General features: G+C 40.1%; 1 pseudogene; it reads right to left on the reverse strand.

Moving 5' to 3' along the window:
- Positions 1 to 2,299: 2,299 nt before the first annotated feature.
- Positions 2,300 to 5,059, reverse strand: LOC149497599 (uncharacterized; annotated as a pseudogene).
- Between the last annotated feature and the right edge of the window lie 6,487 nt (positions 5,060 to 11,546).

The raw sequence follows: 11,546 nt of genomic DNA on the forward strand, positions 1-11,546 counted from the left end.
GAAGAAGAAGAAGAAGAAGAAGGAGGAAGAGAAACGTGGATGTAGAAGAAGATGGCAAAATTTGGTGGTCAATAATTGATAGTTGCTTTATTAAAGCAACTAAGGGGGTATTTTGGTCTTTTCTTCAAATAGAAGGGTGTTTTGGTCTTTTCTCCAAATATTCTCCAATTAAATTCCTTCAAAAAATTATTTATCTCCACAAAACTCTCTAATTTATTCCATAAAAATAATTTCTCAAATTTCCTCCATAAAAATAAGTTGCTCAAATTTCCTTACTTAATATAACACCATAATTCACTATTCACTAATTATCTAAATTCTCCAAAAATATTCCTTACTTACTTTCTACCCATAAAAACCATGCATACATGCTCCAAAAATGTTAAATAAAATATAAAACATAAATAGAAATTTTTCGGACCAAAAATAATACCAACTTCCGAACCGGTGGTACTATTCACAGACCGGTAAACTACTATTAAAACACAGGAAAAAAATGGGGCATTACAGTTCTCCCCCTTAAAGAATTTCGTCCTCGAAATTCACCTGAATTAAACAACTGAGGATGCTGTTGTCTCATAATATCTTCACTTTCCCATGTAGCTTCCTCGGTCTTATGGTTTCTCCAAAGAACTTTTACCAACGGAATTCTCTTATTCCTTAGTTCCTTAATTTCCCTAGCAAGTATCCTCACTGGCTCATCCTCATAAGTTAAATCTGGCTCTATAGTCACAGATTCCACTGATATTACATGTGATGGGTCGGACCGATACCTCCTCAACATAGATACGTGGAAAACATTATGTATCCTATCCAGGTCTGGTGGTAAAGCTAGTCTATAGGCTAATGGACCCACACGCTCAATGATCTCATATGGACCAATGAACCTAGGACTAAGCTTACCCTTTCTTCCAAATCGCAATATCTTTTTCCACGGAGATACCTTAAGGAAAACCTTATCTCCCACTGCATACTCTATATCCTTCCTCTTCAAATCCGCATAAGATTTCTGATGATCTGAAGCTGCTTTCAATCTATCTCTGATAATTCTGACCTTTTCTTCTGTATCCCGAATCAAATCTGGACCTACCATCTTGCCCTCACTCAATTCTGACCAACACAGTGGAGTCCTACATCTCCTACCATATAGTGCTTCAAAAGGGGCCATCTGAATACTCGATTGATAACTGTTATTGTAGGCAAATTCTACAAGTCGAATGTACTTCTCCCAACTGCCCTCAAACTCAATAGCACAGGCTCTTAACATATCCTCCAAAATCTGAATAACCCGCTCTGACTGACCATCTGTCTGAGGATGAAAAGCTGTGCTGAAATTCAGCTTAGTACCTAGAGCCTCATGTAGCTTCTTCCAAAATCTAGAAGTAAATCTCGGATCTCTATCTGAAATGATGGAAGAAGGAACCCCGTGTAATCTCACTATCTCATCTATATAAAGCTCTGCATACTGCTCCATGGTGAAGTCGGTTCTAACAGGAAGAAAGTGTGCCGACTTAGTTAGTCTATCAACTATTACCCATACAACATCTTTCTTTTTAGGAGTTAAAGGCAATCCAGTCACAAAATCCATAGTAACCTTATCCCATTTCCACTCTGGAATAGAAGTAGGGTGTAACAAACCAGAAGGAAACTGATGCTCTGCTTTCACTTGCTGGCACGTCAAACATCTCGACACATAATCTGTGATATCCCTCTTCATCGCCGGCCACCAATACTGTGATTTCAAATCCTGATACATCTTATTACTGCCAGGATGCATAGCATAGGGACTACTATGAGCTTTCTTTAAGATACTCTTCCTCAACTCTGAAATTTTAGGCACACAAATCCGATCCCCAAAGTACAAGCAGTCATCATCTTTAATCATAAATCTCTTTTTCCTTCCATCTCTGACTCGATCTTTCCACAAGGCAATTGTCTCATCATCTCTCTGTGCATCTCAAATCTGTTGAAGTAGACTAGGTCTAATCATAAGCTATGCCACGAGTGCACCATTACTAGCTACAGATAATCGCGTATTCATAGCATGTAAAGCAACCAAGGACTTCCTACTAAGTGCATCTGCTACCACATTAGCTTTACCCGGATGGTAATCAATGGTGAAGTCATAGTCCTTAAGTAGCTCTAACCATCTGTGCTGTCTCAGATTAAGCTCCTTTTGAGTAAGCAGATACTTGAGACTCTTATGATCCGTATACAGATGACATTTCTCACCATACAAGTAATGCCTCCAAATCTTCAAAGCGAAGACTATAGCTGCTAACTCCAAATCATGCGTAGTTTAGTTCTTCTCATGTGGTTTAAGCTGTCTAGAAGCACTATACACATCATACGGTCTACCCGAAACTGGCTGTGTCAACACTGGAGCTTCAGTAAGCATCATCTTAAGCTTCTCAAAACTATTCTGACATTTATCATTCCACTCGAATCTAACATCTTTTTGAAGAAGCCTAGTCAAAGGAGCCGCAATGAGAGAAAATCCTTTGACAAATCTTCTATAATAACCAGCCAATCCTAAGAAACTTCGAATCTCTGTCACATTCTTAGGTGGCTTCCATTCAAGCACTGCCTCTATCTTCTTTGGATCAACTCTAATACCCTCAACAGAAATAATGTGACCCAAGAAAGCAATCTCAGACAACCAGAATTCACACTTACTGAACTTAGCATACAACTGTCTCTCTCTCAATATCTGAAGTACAATTCTCAAATGGTGATCATGATCCTCTCTAGTCCGAGAATATACCAAGATGTCATCAATGAACACAACCACAAACTGATCTAAGTAAGGATGAAAGATCCGGTTCATCAAATCCATGAACACTGCAGGAGCATTAGTCAAACCAAACGGCATTACCAAGAACTCATAGTGACCGTAGCGTGTCCTGAAAGCAGTCTTAGGTACATCTGATGCCTTCACCCTTAGCTGATGATAACCTGATCTCAAATCTATCTTCGAGAATACACTAGCTCCTCTCAACTGATCAAACAAATCATCTATCCGAGGCAATGGATACCGATTCTTCACAGTAACTTTGTTAAGTTGTCTGTAATCAATACACAATCTAAGTGATCCATCCTTCTTCTTTACAAACAATACTGGAGCACCCCACGGAGATACACTAGGACGAATAAACCCCTTATCAAGCAATTCCTGAATCTGTATCTTTAACTCTTTCAACTCAGAAGGCGCCATCCGATACGAAGCAATGGATATCGGTGCAGTACCAGGCATAACCTCAATACCAAACTCAACCTCTCTCTCAGGAGGTAAACCAGGCAACTCCTCTAGAAACACATCCGGAAAATCACATACTGTGGGTATATCATGGACACTAGGAGATTCTGACTCTGGAGCAAGTACACAGGCTAAGTAGGCCTCACAACCATGCTGGATCAATCTTCTAGCAGTAGAAGCAGAAATAACATTAGAGAGGTAATCCGACCTCTCACCCACAACTACAATCTCCTCACCAGATGAAGTCTAGAGTGTAATCCTCTTAAGTCTACAATCAACCATAACTCCATGTCTAGATAACCAATCCATACCCAAGATCACATCAAACTCCCGGAAAGGCAACTCTATTAGATCTCCCAGAAACACATGGCCATAGATTACCAATGGACAATCTCTATACACCCGATTAACTACGACACTATGACCTAAGGGATTAGTAACCTCCATACTATGCTCTAACATATCAGCATGCATATTACCCAATCTACCCACATGTATGCCTAAATATGAATGAGTAGAGCCAGGATCAATCAAAGCATATACAGAAATATCAAAGAGAGAGAATGTACTAATGATAACGTCTGGGGCATCCTGCTCCTCCCTAGTCCGGATAGCATACGCTCTAGCAGGGTGCTTTGGACTCAAGTTTTTCCACTGTCTCTGAAACTGGCCTCTGACTCCCAGTGCCTCCTGTATCACCACGGCCTCTGCCTTTGCCTCTCGAAACATAAGGAGCCGACCTCCCTACCTGAGGAGCTGCACTAGCCAAAGTCATAGGGCAGTCTCGAAGCAAATGCTCTATAGACCCACATCGAAAGCATGCCCCAGAAAATCTCCTACAAACCCCGAGATGCTTCTTTCCACACTGAGGACATGGCGGAATATCAATCCACGTAGCACCTCCACCACTAGCAACAGATGTGGTCTGTGGAGCTACTCTGCCATGAGTACCCTGTCCATATCTCTGAATCGGTCTAGACCAGGTCTGTGATGGACCTCTGTGCCTCTTACTACTAGACTGAGCCCCAGAAGTCTGTCCAGATACCATACCCTAAACCCTCTTTTGTTGACCCTGCTGACTCCGTTGCCTCCTAGCCTGCTGCTCATTCCTCACTTCCTCAAGCTCTAAAGCTGCCTTCACTAGGGAAGACAATGATGTATGAGGATGAGCAACTAGATGCATGCGATATTCATCATGCAAGCCTTTCCTGAAGCGCTTGCATCTATCAGACTCAGTAGGAATCATCTCAGTAGCATACCTGCTCAACCGGATGAACTCTCTCTCATATTCAGCCACAGACATTCTGCCCTGTTTTAATGCTAAAAACTCTGCTTTACGTTGGTCAATGTAAATCTCCCCAATATATTTCTGTCTGAACTCAGAAAGAAAGAAGTCCCAAGTCCTCTGCTCAGCACTAACTGTCCGTGATACAGTATCCCACCACTGGTAAGCTTCCTCTCTCAATAAGGAAGTGGCACAAACCAAACTGTCTACAGGTGAGCACTGCATCTGCTCTAATATCCTCTCCACAGACTGGAGCCAATACTTTGCTGCAGAAGCCACATCATCCTTTCTACCCATAAACTCAACTGCTCCATATTTCCTCAGTTTCTCAATAGGGGGACGAACTGGAACAGGGGCTGGAGCAACTGGAGCCTGGGGAACAGCTCCTGCTGCCTGCCTCAAAGCAGCAACTAACTGCTAAACAAATGTATCCTGATTAGGCCCAGCAGGACCTGCAGCAGCTTGCCCCACCCTCGAGGCGTGCTCTGCATCAGAACCCACAGCCCCACTAGCGCCATCTCCAACAGGAATACCACCACTAGGAGGGGCATAACTATCCACCTCCTCATCTGACAGATGTTGAGACATCACTCAACTCCTACAAAGACCAAAAGGTTCGCATCAGAGAGAAGTTCCAAACCAAATCAATATGGCATGTATTTAACTTAAAATTACTCATACTCTCACTTCAAAATAGATAAATGCCTATATATGCATATAGTCCTAGAACCACCTAAACCTATACTCTGATACCACTAAATGTAACACCCGCTGCCCGATCCCGAAAGACCCGATGGTGGATGCCACATTCGGTGCCGGAGGCACCGTCCTAACCTACATATAAATCAAACAATCATATTATGAATTAGAAGTGACTTAGTATTCACAAGTTTAGCAAGTAATAGTATTTTGTTTTGAAAATGATTTGGGAGAATCCTACAGAAAAACTGCAAGAGTTTCCCCAAAAAATAGAAGTTGCCAAACATATGAATACAAAGCACTCCCAAATTCAAACTCCAAACCCCGTCAAACTCCAATAACAACACAATAGCACTTCTATAATTTCATAACTCCATAGTTCCTCAATAACATTATAATATTCATCACTTCAATACATTCATTTAAATATATCAACTTCTAATATTCTAACCATTAAATAAGTCCAAGTTTATCTCCCAATATATATACACCAAAATAATTTACAATAACATGTTTAAGTTATAAATTAAATAATACAGTCTCCAAAAATGTAATCGTTATACATGCCAAAATTTTTAGTTACATAAAATACTAATCAACTACCAAAAGATCTCTTCAGCTCTGATGCTACTCTTCAGGTCTTTAAGCAGCAAGCACAATCTCCAACCTGCGCGTGATAAAATCAACGCGCTGAGTATAAAACTCAGTGGTGCTCATAAAACACAACAAACCAATATTGTGATGACAACATACTTAAAAACAATCATTTATATACATAAAATCATTAAATTTGAACATGCAGTACATATGCACACCAACACATCATGCTTTAAAAATTCATTTGATATCATAAATAAGTTGTGGTAAATTAAGAGTTATTAACATAATGTGATCTCATTTATTTCACTTCCTTAAAAATATTGTATAAGGGCTCACATACACTTAGGAGAAAAAGAAGCAGATAAGTTTTCATAGCTTATTCATAATGGCCTTAGGTCGCCAACCTTTTCATAACATATAGAGCGCGTCCGCCCTAACATAAGAAACCCACGCACCTAGCATATGATCATAGCTTCTTATCATAATGGCATCAAATGCCGAGCATGCTCATCATACATAATAAAATCAAATCATGCATCAAATCCACACCAAGTATATTAGAGCCCAAAAACATTTCTCATACAATTCATTTTCTTTAGTCTTCTCATAATAAAAACTTAATTTAAACTTAAGTAATTCATAAAAATTCTCATACTTAAACAAAATGACTTAACATAGAAAAATTTCCAGCATAAAAATAACATGGACCTTTGCTGTGTTTTTAAAACATAACCGGAGCTATAGGTCTCCAAATTAAATGAAATTAGAGTCATTAGAAAGATAAGACAAACTTCTACAAATGTTATGAAGGGATCACAGCCCAGATCAATATGGAAGATAACAAAACAAAGCTAGGAACACAGACTGACAGACCAGACCTGATTCAGCAGAACCAAGTCCATTGTTTCTTGAATTCCTACTAAACCCTACATTCAAATTAAACCAATCTAGAATGAGAGAATTCTCAAGACACAGGGCAACAACTTTTATGAAGAACTCAGAACCTAATCTTGTCATTATAGTGGTCAAAATGGGCACTCAATTCAGTGATGCATGTGGCCCGACACAAACAGAGTCAGTTTGGGTGTTTTAGCCATAAGTTGAGTTATATATCTCCAAATTGGGCACAAGAGGATGGGTTGGAAAGCTAAGAGATAGACCTACAAATTTTAGGAAGGACTCAGACACAGAAGAAAATTAAAAAGGATTGAAAAATGGTCCTAAATCTCACTCAAAATCACGTTTTTCCCAAATTCAGTTTACTTTAGCCATGAAAGGAACATGAACCACAAAGATACAAGGTAGCAATGTCTACCACAACATAAATACTCATCAAACACCATCCAAGAGCATGTAATGGCAACCAAAATTCAACAAACCAATCATTTCATTCAAAATCTCAAAATATACACATAATAGCATAAAGGCACAAAATCAAAATTTGAGTAAGGTAAGTGTGTTTATGAACACTAACCTTCAAAACAAGCTTTAACAAGCTTTAATCAAAGCTTCTCAAGCTTTGGTCTTGCCTTTATCCTTATTAGAAGGCTCTCCACCCTCTACATGGAAGAAACTCAAAATCAAACAAAGAAAACAAATAAAAGAAGTAATTGGAGCATGATTAAGCATGTATATGCTAAAAGACAACTCTAAACCCAAAAATAATGAGATTATCTATGAATACTCAAATTTTGAGGCTCAAAAGCCAGTTTTCCCAGACTGCAAACAGTCCGGCCTGCAACAGTGCCATGCCAATTAGTTTGACTTTGCTACAGTAAATTTGACTTACATGGCTCAAAGAGCCAGTTTTGCCGGACTGCAAACAGTCCGGCCGGACCGGAGGCCATTTTGGAAACTCACCGAAAGTATGCCAATATGGTACTTAAAACGTCCGGAATGTCGCAACGATCACGGAACAGGTCTCGGAATATTTTTCGGAGACCCAGTACTCCCGAAAACTCCTCCGGAGTGAAAAAAACCCAAGTAACCGCGGCCGAGCACGGTGGCTCCGGCCACCGGCGGCACCTGCCGCCGGACCGTCGGCGGCCCCTGCTGCCGGCTATGGCGGCACCTGCCGTCGGTGACCCATTTTTGCCTATAAAAGGCCACTTACCTCTTCAATTTTGACACCCCTGTCTGTGTTGACGGACGATCTTCCTCCCTCCCACGCTCCTTGCGATTTCTTTACCGCTTTTTGCATTTAATTTAATTTTTATTGCATTTTTATTGTGATACTTGGACACTAAAATTAAACAAAATAAAATTAATTAATATTTCCTAAACGAGGAGCTTAATCTGGAGCTAAGAAGCGGCCGTCGATTAAATCAGGTACATAAACGAAACTCCGCTCATTTAATTTTAGCACTTCATGCATATTTCTCTTCTACTCTTAATAATTCTACAACTGCATAAATGCATTCACGTCATCATTTAGACAAATAAACTGTCTTAATTAAACACGATTAATTTTAAATGCCCGGTTAATTAATAATCGTGGTGTTAAAGCTTAAATCCGACAATATTGGCTAAAAGAATCTAGTTAATTAATAACTATGGTTCAATCGCCATATTTCGAACAAATCTGGCTAAAAGTCCAATTAATAAATAATTGTGGCTAAAAGCCTTAATCAATCGCGTTTTGGCAACAAATTGCCTACAGTTTAATCAATCACATTTTGGCAACAAATTGCCTACGGTTTAATCAATTTTGGTAAACAAATTGCCTATAAATTAGATTAACCACTGTCTAGCGACAAATCGCTTAAATCGAACTTTTTGGCAAAATGCCTTAAATTAATCAATCTTTTGGCCAAAGGCCTTAAAATCAATCAATTCTGGCGACAATCGCCCAATCAACACTTTTGGCAAACAGATTGTCTAAATCAACACATTTTGGCTAAAAGCCTTAAAATCAATCATTTTGGCGACAATCGCCCAATCACATCATTTTGGCAAACAGATTGCCTAAATCAACACATTTTGGCTAAAAGCCTTAAAATCAATCATTTCGGCAATAATAAGCCCGAACATCAATTTTGGCAATAATAAGCCCAAATATCAACTTTGGCGACAAATCGCCCGACAACCATTTTTGGCACAAATGCCTTAAAACCAACACATTTAGCGACGAACGCCTAATCGAATCAATCGATCCTTTGGCAAAATGCCTAAACAACATGCACGAAGCATACACACACTCATGCATTAAGCATACACCTTCAAAGCCCTTCAAAGAAGGCATATCGAACTACGTTGACTTTGATCTTCCATTCAAACGGAAGTACGTAGGCACGTTCGGGATTTCACCCCGGGCGGCAAGTTAAAATCACTCAAACATTTCATTAATCCATCATTCACCTTGCAAAGCGCTCATTCATCGGTTAGTTTATCAGCATGACATGGTCTCGGGATCCACCTCGGGTTCGGAGATTGTGCCTTAAACATTGGGATAATTAATCTAGCAACTAGGTTAATTAAAATTGGAGTCACATAGGGTTTTTTCCTAGTTTACCCTTAAATAATTAAACAAGGTGGCGACTCACACACTCACGTGCATTTCTGTCCTTAATCACATGCATCCATATGCCTATGACATTCGGGGAAGGGGTTCACAGTTTGGCGACTCTGCTGGGGAAAATTAATTATGTAATCTTTTTGCATAAAAGTGGACTACAATTGCTGTGTAAACTAACCTGCCCTTCTTTAGGGTATTATTTTGTTGTGCCTTGTTTTGCAGGATATCATAGCACGAATCGAGTGTTCTTTCTTTAAGAATACTTGATCAGGAAATTTGGACTTAATCGTAAAGTGTGATTAAAACATTAAAACTTGTTGATTTATTTGCACGATTGAGAATCTTTTTCTCCATTGCATAAAAAAATGAATTTCAAATGAATTTCTTCTCTTTCTGTTCAAACTTCTGAGTCTGGATAGCAAGTAGCGCTGATCGGCAGGTCTCTTTGATTATGTCGACGGACAGCCAAAGCGTCCTCCCTGTTACCTCAAACCATCCCTAATCCTTTTGGGGGTGGCACATGGGTATGCGTACCGTTGGACCCACGCGAAACTCCTTGTTTCACATGTGGTTAGGTATATCCATACTCAAGGTTCAAGGATCCCTTAATAAGCCGATTCTCTATTTGTGTCATAGCCTATAGAACCTATCCTTTAGGGCTGTATGCACCCCGTGATATGAAGCATCTCATTAAAACAGATTATGATGTGTTGTTATGCATTCACGACATATTATAAGCATTGGGTAAACACATGGAGAACACAAAAAAAAAAAAAAAAAATTTCCTTTGATCATGCACAGTTGGACAAAGAGTCATTCTCTCTCATATCAGCTACCCTGATACTACTATACCCTTAATCCAGTTACCCTCATACTTACAGGTACCCCCTGTTCAAGTGTCAACTACACCTACTGTGCTATCACCGACCTCATCAACTTCAACTACACCAATGGCATCATTGTCTGACATCAAAAACCTCATAGAACAAATGGAAGCCAGAATGGAAGCTAAAATGAATGAGGCATTGGCTGCCCAAAGAATTGCCCTATTAGCTGAACTAGGCGGTAGTAATGGAAATGGGGCTCCAGTTGGAGGAAATGGTAATGCTGCCTCCAATCAAGGACCTGGTGCTACATCTGCATCCTCAAACCCTATCCCTAACTTGGAAGACATGCCCTCCAAAACTGCTTCTGAGTTGGAAGCTCAGAAAATGAGAGAAAAACTGGAATTGTTAGAAAGATCTGTTACTGCCCTTAAAACACACAAAGAAGTGGTGGACATGGACTCCTTGTCTCTGTTCCCCGAAGCAAGACTACCAACCAAGTTCAAAATGCCAAACATGGACAAATTTGATGGAACTACTTGTCCTAAAACTCACTTGAAAATGTATGTGGGTGCCCTTAACCCATTTGGATTGAGCAGCGAGCTCCTTGCTCAGTTATTCCAACAATCTCTCACCGGTGCTGCATTAAGATGGTTTGTCAGTGTAGACCGGTCTAAGATGAAGACTTGGGAGGACATCTGTAATGCATTCAACTCACAGTATCACTACAATATGGAAGTGGATGTAACCCGAAGGGAGCTAAAAACCACTAAACAAAGGAACAATGAACCTTTCTCCTTGTTCCTTACGAGGTGGAGAGCCAAGGCCGCCCAAATGATTAATCGACCTTCTGAGCAAGAACAGGTGGACATAATAATAAAGAACCTACAGCCTGTCTACCAACACCAACTACAAACTCAATACCTACCATCGTTCCAGTCGCTCATTGCCACTGCTACGAAGGTAGAAGATTTACTTCAAATGGGACAATTGAAAGAAGACCCGGGAACCTCGAAGTACAAGAAACCTAGCCAAACTGGCAAAGTCCACGAAGTGGCAAGCATCACCCCCACGAATCCTTTACGTGTGGGAAACATGGGAAACATGCGAAATGGCAATCAGTCAAGAAGAACATACACTGATCTCGGGATGCCAATCCTTTTGGTGTTCCGAGAAGCTGTCAAAGCAAACTACATCAAACCTTTGGAGGCAAGACCATCACCCAACCCCTTACCAAGGAATTTCAAAGCCAATGAATACTGTGAATACCACCAAGCACATGGCCATAAGACTGAAGCGTGCTGGACGCTTAAGAACCGCATCCAGGACTTGGTAGATAATGGTTCAATTATTCCGAGAAGTAAACCA

This window comes from Jatropha curcas, chromosome 3 (assembly GCF_041381405.1).
Source record: "Jatropha curcas cultivar XTBG-Jc1 chromosome 3, XTBG_Jcur_1.0, whole genome shotgun sequence".
In the NCBI taxonomy this organism is placed as follows: domain Eukaryota; kingdom Viridiplantae; phylum Streptophyta; class Magnoliopsida; order Malpighiales; family Euphorbiaceae; genus Jatropha; species Jatropha curcas.